We start from the raw sequence: 10,997 nt of genomic DNA, 5'->3' as shown, positions 1-10,997 counted from the left end.
ACACACACACACAAATGCATGCAAAAGCAAACAGGCACAAATGCTCTCTGCAGAATGATGCATGGGTTTCACCTTCAGGCAACTGGGGAAAGAGACCGACATTTCTCCCCTTTTGGCAAACTCCCGCTTCAGACAAAATAACAAATGGCTGAATGATATAGTGAGCTGTCCCCTCTGGTTGCAAAGTGGGAATGGAACCACATCTGCGAGACAGCACCAACAAATGGCCCATCTCTATAACTTGTCTTCCTCTCGCTCTTTCTCTCAGCTGTGCATCCACAGAGACCTTGACAGATCTCAAAGACAGCTTAATCTTGATTGAAAATTGCTGAAGTGTCCTCAAGCATCAAAGCATTGCTACTTATCGCGGTAAAGCACAGTGGAGACGATCTAATGAAAAGACTGAAAATAAACTCTGAGGTCATTTGGGATGGTCGAACACCGACACAGCAGGCAGTAGTGTAAAGTGCAAACAGAGTAGATGCCCTCATCATGTGAGATCTTGATTTAAAAGACTGTTTCCCCGTCTGCCTGTGGTACGTCTTGGACTGCCTCTGTTGGAACTGCATGAATCTCAGGGTTCCACCACTCCTACCAGCATGGGCATCACAGTTTTGGCTGCTGAAAGAAACTCTTCCTCTCACATGGACTTCAATTGTCTGGAAAATAATTTGAATGTGGCACTGTAACATTCCTGTTTTAATGAGCAACACTACCTAAACTCTCCATCTGTCAGAGGTCAACGGAAGATAAGTGATGTAAATGATAAGTAGATGTTTTTTTTTAAACACTCATATAGGAATTTAGTTGGATAAACTAATCTGTTCTCATTATCTCAATGTGAATGTCTGTTTTAATCATTCAAGTTAATTCAACTTCCAAATTTTTATTTTAAGATGGTTTCAGAACAGCAGGGAAACTTATGTTTTGAAGTTGAACCAGCTTAAAAGGTTAGTGCTCCTGTGCTGTATCGTCGAGCAATTAATAGTCATGTTAGTTTTATCATCTTTCTTTGTTTATTTCTATCATGAAAAAAGTTTTTAATTAAATCTCTGCTGTCAATTACATTACATTACTTATATTTGATCAAGCCTGTTCATTTGGCTGTATTGGTTTAATTTTGACAGATGTGTATTTATAAACAGAAATGAACAGTTCAACAGAAATGAATGTATCATAAAGTTGTTGTTGAGTTAGAGAAATAACATTCAGCTAGGGATGGTACACAGTGGACTAGGTAAAGATTTAACCAAAAGGGTTACATCAGTCCTACCATCATGGGGATCAATCTCATATTTATTAGGCAGCATCCAAGGGAGTCCTCTCTATAAAGCTGATGACGTAACTCTGGTGTAACTAGAGCTTTGTTGACCTTTGGCTCACATGCTGTAACCCCGTCTGACTGCGCGGGCCTCAGCTAACCCACTCCAGTCTGTCTGCGTCTGTCTGCCGACGTAAAGTGGATTTAAATCGTTAATCTGGCCAGCAGGAGAGCATGCTCCCCACAACAACACTCCAGAGAATAAGACTAATCAAGACATCATGAACATCAAACAGGGAACGATAACTTAAAATCTGTTTTGTTGATTGATTGAGAGAAAAAAGCCGACGGCTGAAATAGTTATTTGATTGGATTTGATTACACTTGAGTGTTTTTTATAGAATTAGGCAAAAGAAAAACAGCTCAACAAATAAGTTAAACTATAAAATATGACCCTACCACAAGCTAATTCTTTGCAAATGCACTCACACTTTCTGTGGAACAACGTGCAACGGCTTAGCAGTGTGGTTTTTAAAAGGTCTGCCTTTTTCCAAGGTAACTGGATTTGTTTCTAAGAGGTACTCAAACACATAAATCAGTAAAATTGTTTATCCAAAAATGAGGTGATACAGATACATTTGCACAAGACATGTATTACGCTACTCAATTTGCACCCGAAGGTAGCTCCCAACCTTAAATGACAAAAGCCAACAAAAACCAGCACATATGAAATGAGTTCGAGTACCAAAAAGGCACAAAGGCGGCTGATGAGCGGACAAAAAGGTTTGATTGTAATACAGAACAAACATTGGATTTTAATGCAGTAAAGAGCAAATGGTTTTAACAGGTGGAAGTGTACAATTTGCAATCCCTCCTCATTAGTAAGCAAATGAATTTAATCACTTCTCTTTGTTAAGCAGCTTGATGAATCCCTTCAAAGTGGCATGTGGCTTTGACAACAGCAGGCAGCTTTAATGGATGCAGAGCTGCTAATGCATCATTCTCATTGACTCTGCGCTCGCTCTCCCGCTAACATCAGCCTATACACAATTGTTGGCCTCAAGCAAACAAACCCAACTCAATGAAGTTGGGGCTCCGCAGGAAACAGTGAGGAGTATTGTTTTTTTTGCGTTTGCTCCAATAACTTTACAAATTGTATTCAAATGTTCTTTGAGAGAACTGACTCGAGGGACCTCAAGCTTATGCTTGAGGGCATGGCAGGAGCTCCAAACAGGCAGGGCGAAGTTGGAAAATGCAAATATGAGAAGACAAGCTGTGTCTTCCACTGAGGCTAAAAAATAAGAGCAGGGGCAGCTCCTTTTGCCCGAAACTACCACAGAAAGAGAGATTTTACCCATATCTGAGAAAAGCAGTGTTACGCCATTACCACCATCTGCTAAACCACTCTGTGCTCCCATAACACAATGTCCAAGCAGGATGTGTCCACTGGGACTGTAATCAGAGACACACAGAAGCACAAAGACAGTAAGCCAACAGGTAGAAAATGGGCATTAAAAGAAAAATTGAGATGGTGGAGAGCGGACCTCTGCCTGGAGTTTCATTCTGAACGTCTTCAATGACGCTGTGACATTTGCGTCATCAATGGCCAATCAATATATTTGTTGTGTAAGACAGAAGCTGCATTTGGCAACAGCTTACAAACATAGACAAAACTGATCTCTCCATGCCTGGCAACATATCCATTCTGCAGCCTCAATCAATTCGTTAGACAGCCTCTTCTTGAACACATGCATGTACACACACATGAGTGAGGCACTGTGATGATTAGCTTGTTCCACTTAATCACTTCCTATTAGAGACACCTGCAAGGTTGCAGAAGTCGTGTGTGATTATGTGTAATCATAGAAATGTCACATTTGAATGATAAGCAGCAGGAGAAGATAGCTTGAAGCACACCATAGAATCATCAGCTATTATCAAGCATAAAGAATTCTCACAAATATATTTAAAAAAAATTCACACTAGACATACAAATATATTTCCTCACACAACATTATCTGCTGTGGATAAAAGACATCCCTTATCAGCTTCTTCATAGAGGAGCTGGGAATGAAGGCATTTACTCAAATGAAAGAGGCAGCTTTTGGAGATAAGCTGAGAGAGACAGAGCTCAACTAAGCTTTCAGATTGGACTGGGCCTAGAGAGGGAACAGAGGAGGATGGATGGATGGATGGATGGATGGATGGATGGATGGATGGGCGGGTGGATGATGGATGGGTAAATTGTTGATGAAGTGATGGGAATATGGTGCAGGCTCTTATTGGGTGCCGTGTTGTGCTGTGAGGCAGATGCGTGCCTACGGAGGAGAAGTGCTTGGCTTTTGTCTGCCATGGAAGTGCTTACATAAAGCGTATTTTCAGAGGATGTGGGTGTGAAAGCTATTGTGTTGACCCCGGTATTCTGTCTGTGCTGGCGTGCACATGAGCGTTTATATCTTCTGTCTATCCCTGTGCTCGTAGCTGGCCCTGTCTGCACAGCGAGCTGGCACATCTTCTCCACTGCGCTGGGCTGTGAGCCGTGCTAGAATAACCCACTTCAAAGAGACCCATTGTCACACACTAATGTGGCAAACAGCAGCTAGCGCCACAAAAATCAGCACACACTGAGACTGGATATTCCCTCCGAGATGGAGCAGGAAGGGTGGCGTGGGAGGGAATGAAGAGCAGGGAGAGAGAGAGAGAGAGAGAACGAAAGAGAGAGAGAGAGAGAGAGAGAGAGAAGAGGTTTGTTCACACACACACACAAAACACAACACACACCACACCACACACACACCAAAAACACACAAAAACACACTGCTGTGCCAAAATTAATCATGCACTCTCATAAAATCATTAGAGCTGATCATTCCCAGTCAGGCTCTCTCCACAATGGCTCAGGACTGACAAAAAGGAGCGAGAATGCCAATTTCTTTAGGAGATGTAAGCCAACACACAATCACACTCAGACACTTTTGCAGTGAAAAACATCAACATGAAGTGAGAAAGCTGAACTTAACAGCAGGTGACTTGAGATGCATTTATGTACAAAGCTTGTACATAGTCAATGTGTTTCATATATACTGTAATTATGTTTGTGCGCCCAAAAACACCCACTGTATATTAATGTACTCAAAACTTCATTTTATCAACTCATTTATGTATATTCATGTTCTGTTTGTGTGTACTCACTGCAGTGCCATTACACAACAATTGTATACCACTGATTGCATTTAAATGTGTGTCTGTGTGAACAAAATGCCTGCTATTTAGGCCTTTGATATTTCATTAGATTTTTTTGTATCATAAGTGTGTTCTTCCTGGCACAAGCTCTGCCAATTTGTATGTGTCCCTGTATGTGTGTGCTTATTTATACAGAAAATATTTACTACTTAAATTGGAGATAGCACACACACACACACACACAGACACACACACACACACACACACACACACACACACACAGGAAATGCAAACCATATGCTGTGGTAAATGCATTTGGTAAATTGATTCATGTGTATTCATTTGTTGTTCAGGCAGAGCATTTCAGAGCTGAGATCTAGTTTTTGTGTGTTTGTTTACATTTGTTTTATAATTTCTGTTTTGTGATTTTCCAATTACTTAAACATTTCGTAAAACCCATACATTTTTGACCACATAAATGAGAAGTCTATTCACATATATTATTTAAGAGCGAGGAGAATTTCTGTTTCTCTACTACCTCTTTTTTTTGCTGCGGTTTACAACTAATGTAAACAAACATTTTACAGAAAATTTAAAATAACTTGTTTAGTGTTATTCCGTTTTTTAATTTTTTTTATAAATAGCCGTTAATCAATTTAAGAGAAATAACACCTTTTAATTTAGCTGTTTTCTGGTGATATGCTAGCTCTTTATGTTTAGATTACAGCTTTTTTGTGGATCGGACATTCTTTTCCAGCTACTGTAATCAATCTGGCGAGTGGTTGGCTGTTTAACGCTCATGAGAGGGCATGTACAGGCAGAGGTGGGAGCATCCCGACATCTAACAAAGAGCTGCAGCTAAGACAGCCATTAGAGCTGGATCACCGAGTCTTATGTTTACACTTCCCACCCTTTACACACTAGCTGCACTCAATTATGCGCATTGGACCCTGGAGTATTGCAGGTTGGTGGTCAAGCCACCAGGTTCTGATGGCAGGAGTTGACTGTAAAATCAATGGCATTTGTTACTCTCTCAGCTACTGATCCTTCTCCTGCTTGGAGAACTGGGCTGGTTATAGAGAGAGTCTGGTCTAATGACTTACAAATACACTTGAGACAGAGCAAGAACTGAAAACAGGAGAGAATAAGAGGGAGATATCCTTTAAGTTACATTGCCTTTATGTTTCAATACTCTATTTCTGTCTCAGTTTAAAGCTCTCTCTCTTTGTCTGCTCTCTTTTTTCTTTCTGCGCTCCTTCTCATGCTTCAGTCTGTCACACTTAACAGCCTTTAACTCTTCTCTTGCTCATTTAAATCAAGGTTGGAGAATGGAGTGGAGAGGAAGTCGCCCACTTCAGTTGAGAGCAGCTTTACCTGCTAAAGACCGATGAATACACAAACACATACACACACATACAATCCTGGGAGATGATGATGGGCTGCTGCTTCTCTTCAAGGTCTCCATCTTTGGCCCAGGGAATGAGAGGCTAAGTGGGAAGGCTTTGGTGCCAAGTGCAGCGCAGGACCATTTCTCATGTTGTCAGAGCTCCCGCTGGGCCTCACATATGCCTGCAGCGCTCAGCATCCAGAAGCCATCACTTCACCAGGCGGTCCAATCAAACCCACGCTGTCACTTCAGTGAAAGGACTTGAACTGTCACTCGCACACGGGCATTTTCCCCACAGGGGTGCCCCGAGGCTGGAAAAGGGTCACATACGAACTGTGCATTTAAACGCTGTATGTGCAAAAGCCGACACGTGTCCTTTCTGTCACAATACAAATCACACACTCACATGTTAATAGCCTCCAAGAGGGCATACAAGGGTGTGTATGAAAACAAAAGGATCTCATGAATATCTATGGGGGTCAGAGAAAACTATACGGAAAAAGGTAATGTTTCAGTGACTTCATTAACTTGTGACCTCTGCTCTTTGCTGAACTCTGACCTGTCTGAAAGGTGCCTGCAGGTCATGTAGACAGGTCTAATTATTGTCACTGCAGCAACCCACCCACTTACCCTGCTCTTCAAGATCTTCTGAATACAATTCACGCACAAAAACGTCCGCCCTAAAACACTCAAACACATTTACACACTAAATGTGTAAATGCACAAATGTGTGTGCAAATCAGTTGCCAAAGAGCCAGGAAGAGACACAAAGGCAGGCAAAAACCCCATAAAAACAAAATGTCTGTGTTGATGAAAATTCCTGTTTTAGAACCACATCATTGTTTTTGGTTTACATATTTAAAAAAGAACTCCACCGACTTAGCATTGCGCTTCTGTAACATTGCAGACAAAATTGATGCAGCTAAATCAGATATGTCGTCTTTTTTATTCCATGCTTGTCAAAATTCTAAATGACATGGATGCAGGAAAATTTGGCTCTAGATATTTTGAATGTAGAACTATGTTTTAAAAAAATATATATTAATAATAAATCTTTCTTAGATTCTTTGTGAAAACCATGGTATTTGTGCTGCTGCCTGTCTTGGCCAGGACACTCCTGAAAATTAGATTTTTGATCTCAGAGTCTTTACCCCTGGTTTAATAACCATGAAGAGTGGACTACAGAGTTCTGGAAAGCTAACCTTTTTAAACTTGCGCAAAATTTATCAGATTCTTTTGTGCCACTCCCTCTGGAGCCACAAAAGGCTTTATACAACTTTTTTTCTCTCAAGTGCAGATGTGTAAAATTGATGGAGTTCCCCTTTAACAAAATGCAAACATACAGAAAGAAATCTGTCAGACATTGTTTTTTTCCCTCAAAAGCCTAAAAACGGATTATGTGCTGCTATAAGACACGTTGCATTATGAGTAGAAGATGTGACTCATTCTCGAGTACCAGCACTTCATTACAAAACGACTCATGTAAAGCACTAAAGATCAGAGGTCGATGACGGAGCGCATGGCTGTCGTCACGGTAGCAAGTGCTACCTATTTTAACCTTAAAGACTGACCTTGCATGTTGCCTGTATATATGTTTGTTTATTTTGTTCATATGTTAACGTTAATGATTACACGGTTTAAATAATCTGTGAGCCTAACTATGACTCAAATTGTTGATGTGAATCATATGAATGTCTAGTGTGATAGATTCATTCATTTTGTCTGTATAGAGCCTTCAGTACTGCCTAGTCACCTGAGTCACCCCTGCCTTTTAGTATTGGAATGTTCCAATTTGAGGGGCGGGCTTCAGGCCTATATGGACATGCAGTGGCATTTGTTTGAGATGGAGAGAGCATAAGGAACACCGGAGGGAGTAGGGCGTAAGTCCGTTGGATCCCCTCAGCAATGACTTGCTTCAAGGTCATAAGGAATCAGTGGTTTTGTTTTATATGATCATCTTAACTCTCCTGTCGGTTTACTTTTATTTTGTGAAAGTATTTTGTTCTTGCTGTCCCTGATGTAGTTTATTTTTTGTAACACTGTTTTGCCGTATTGGCCTTACTTGGGGTGAAGAATAAATACCCCATCTTTGCAACATCATCTCAGACTCACCTTGTGTGTTTTCACCGGCTCACAACTACTTGCTACATCTACCCACAACAATGATATACAACACTTTGAGCGTCTATGAATGGAAACCTCCTTTTAAACTCTCTTCAATACATGGACTGATCTCTACATTTAAACAAGATCAAGAATAGTAACAAAAGCAAGACTCAAAAAATTGAGTGATAACACGTCCCACTTTTCCTGTTCCTAAAATTCTAAATGGCGGAAAACTTTTTTAGGCGCACCTTAATGGTACATGAGACTTTTTTGTAGAGCACATTAAGCTACACCAGTGTGAGAAATTTCAAGTTAATCTGACTTACAGTGTGGAGGATGTGGCCTTTCAAAGTTTCCATTTTGCAGCCTTAATTACAACGCCACCATGGGGCCTGTTGGGTTCATATTTCTATAGAAGCACATGCACACCATTTCCAGTTATTCCCCCAAGCTTCTTGTTCCTAGCTCATTCAAGCTCACGGGAGTTTGAGCAGGCGTGGCAGACAACAAATAATAATAACTAAAACACACATACATAGCTAATAATATATTATACAGTTAGTGGTGGCATGAGACATTCCTCTCATTCTTACAAGAATTTCTACTGAGATGATGCAGACTAATAGGACCTGAGGTAATGAAAAAAAAAAAAAAAGTCAGTTTGACTACATATTTGTCATTCGAGGTGAGGTGTTTGTTGAGCTAATGGGTTATTTGTCTCTGCTGTGTGTGTGTGAGAATGTGACAGAGATAAGGTAGAAATGGGTTGAGCGGGAGCTGTAGAGCTGCCACCTTCATCCCACTGGCCCACGAGGGATGAACAAAGAGACAGCAGGCACAGGAGATCCATCCATCATAATGTCTCATTCCCTCTCACACTTTGCTTTTGCATGCATGTGCACACAGTCAAACACACGCACACACACGCACACAGTCAGTCAGTCAGTCCAGACAGAAGCCCAAAGATGCGTTAACCAAAAAGACCAAAGCAAATCACACACACGAGGAAGAGCTTGTTCGTCTGAGAGGCTGATGGCGCAGAAGTGGAGTTAGTGGGAAGTGGACCAAAACCCTCACTCCAACAGTGCTACCTTTAAATTAACCCCCTCCTTTACACCCCCTCCACCTGCACAACCACTTAAATCAGCCGGATCTTGCTCCCTACTGCTTAGGAACCCCTCCAGCCTCTACATAATAAAGCTGGAACCAAGGTCAAGTGGACACAGACATCTCAAGGTCCATGACTGGCTGTTGGGCTATATATAATACAGCACATACCGTATACTGTACATATGCTATCATTATGCTTGTCTACTACTAAGAAACAACACTGCTATTTAATGGGATTCTACTTATTTTCAATAATCTCTTACAGAACTGCTTTCAGGGAGTGGCCAGCCCCCACTCAATGGTCTCGGACTGTAACCCTAACCCCATGTAATTAGCCCTGTTCAAGCTTGGGACCCTGTTTTGCGCAGATTACCCCTGCTTCCCATGCATTCCCACCCCCCACCTCAGATCCTGCAGATAATAAAAAGGAGTGGAAGGGGAAGAATGGCACCCACTCCCAGAGAGACAGGCCTGTAATCAGCCCTCCCACAGCCCCACAACCTGTCTCCTGATTGCATGGGGGGACGGCAGGGGGTCATGGATGGGTGGATGAGGTGAGACAAGGTTGAGCCCACACCACCAGCTCTTTTTCCTCCTCACCTGCAATAGTGAATAGGAACAGAGCCCTGCCTCTTAGAAAGCAGCAACATGGCGAATAATCTTGGCGGTCGTCAAGTAACGGCTGTTATCTGGTACTCAGAAGAAGCCGATGCAGCCACAGAGCTCCCCTGTGACCCACCAAGTGGCTTTTAAGAAGACTTAATGACAGAGCAGAAATCAGCACATGACAAAGACCTGAGTAGTTAGGGCTTCACTTGACAACAGAGCTGCTCTTTTACCAGCTGACTGAAAGGGCAAAAGGGACTGATCACTGACATGAGAGGAACAAAGACAAAATTTCAATCAAACACCTCAACACTGAAGGCTTTGGTGCCCCATGTGCATCCATCCTCATTGGCGGAGGGAATAGGAGGTGGTGTTTGGGAGGAAAAGTAAATATCTTGGGAAATGCTAATGTGGCATCCATTTGCATGAGTCATTGGCCCATGCGCCGAAGCCATTTTAAGAGCACTGAGCTCTCATAGCACCCCACAACCTCCCTTAGGAAGATCCATCACATCCACAGGCCTGGTGTAACTTTGTGTGTTTTGAGTATATAACCATTAAACATCCAAGTCACTAAACAAGACTGTCTGCATATTCCCTTTAGATTTTTGTTATAATCTCATCCTTTTACTTTTACCTTTTCCTCCATCTTCTATTTCTTTGTCTCTGAAATGTAAGGAAGGACTAAAAGCTCAGTTCAGCCAGAAAAAAAGATATGCAAGTATGGTTGCATTTTGGCAGGAGAAAAGATAAGATTGAGCCATGGCTATGTTTCAGGTGAGCACAGCGGTGCCCACACAAAAGAAATGTGCACCTTTATTCTCAGATATAATCAGAGAATAGATGAAGTTCATTATCCAAATGATGTAAAGAAGTTTTTTATTCTGTATTTCTTGGGTCTTTTTTCTCCCAAACGTATCAAATATAATCAAGATAATTTTTTCCATCTTTAAAAACCCTTTTACTTTAATTAGGCAAGGCATGGGGATCAATTGTATCAATACAAACAAATGAACTAATTGTCCGAAGCCTCTCAAATTTGAAAATAAATGTTTATTAATTATTTTAGGAGCTTGTTTGACTATATTATTAAGAAAAGATGAAAACAATATTCCAAAAAAATAATTAAAAAATAATAATTTATAGACCGCGCTATTCTGTGATCCATGCGGATAACCTCCCATAACCCTGTTTCACAAATAACCAATAATTCCAGCACAATCTATTTTTAGAAAAAAAATGTTTTCTCTGATTATTTTCTGATCGAGGTAACAGTTAATTTCCATTTAGATACTCAGTGACGGAGCCATGCTGGTTAGATTTTTTTTTTTTTTTTTTTTTTAA

The 10,997-nt window shown here is 41.1% G+C and overlaps 1 protein-coding gene across 6 annotated transcripts in view; it reads right to left on the bottom strand.

Annotated features, from left to right (window-relative positions):
* znf385c (zinc finger protein 385C) overlaps positions 1–10,997 on the bottom strand; it is a 146,285-nt gene that overhangs the window by 36,065 nt on the left and 99,223 nt on the right. The window lies entirely within an intron of this gene.

Source organism: Etheostoma spectabile, chromosome 15 (assembly GCF_008692095.1).
Source record: "Etheostoma spectabile isolate EspeVRDwgs_2016 chromosome 15, UIUC_Espe_1.0, whole genome shotgun sequence".
Classification (NCBI taxonomy): Eukaryota; Metazoa; Chordata; class Actinopteri; order Perciformes; family Percidae; genus Etheostoma; species Etheostoma spectabile.
Note: the sequence above shows the minus strand (reverse complement) of the source record. Positions and strands in the feature narration are given on the sequence as shown.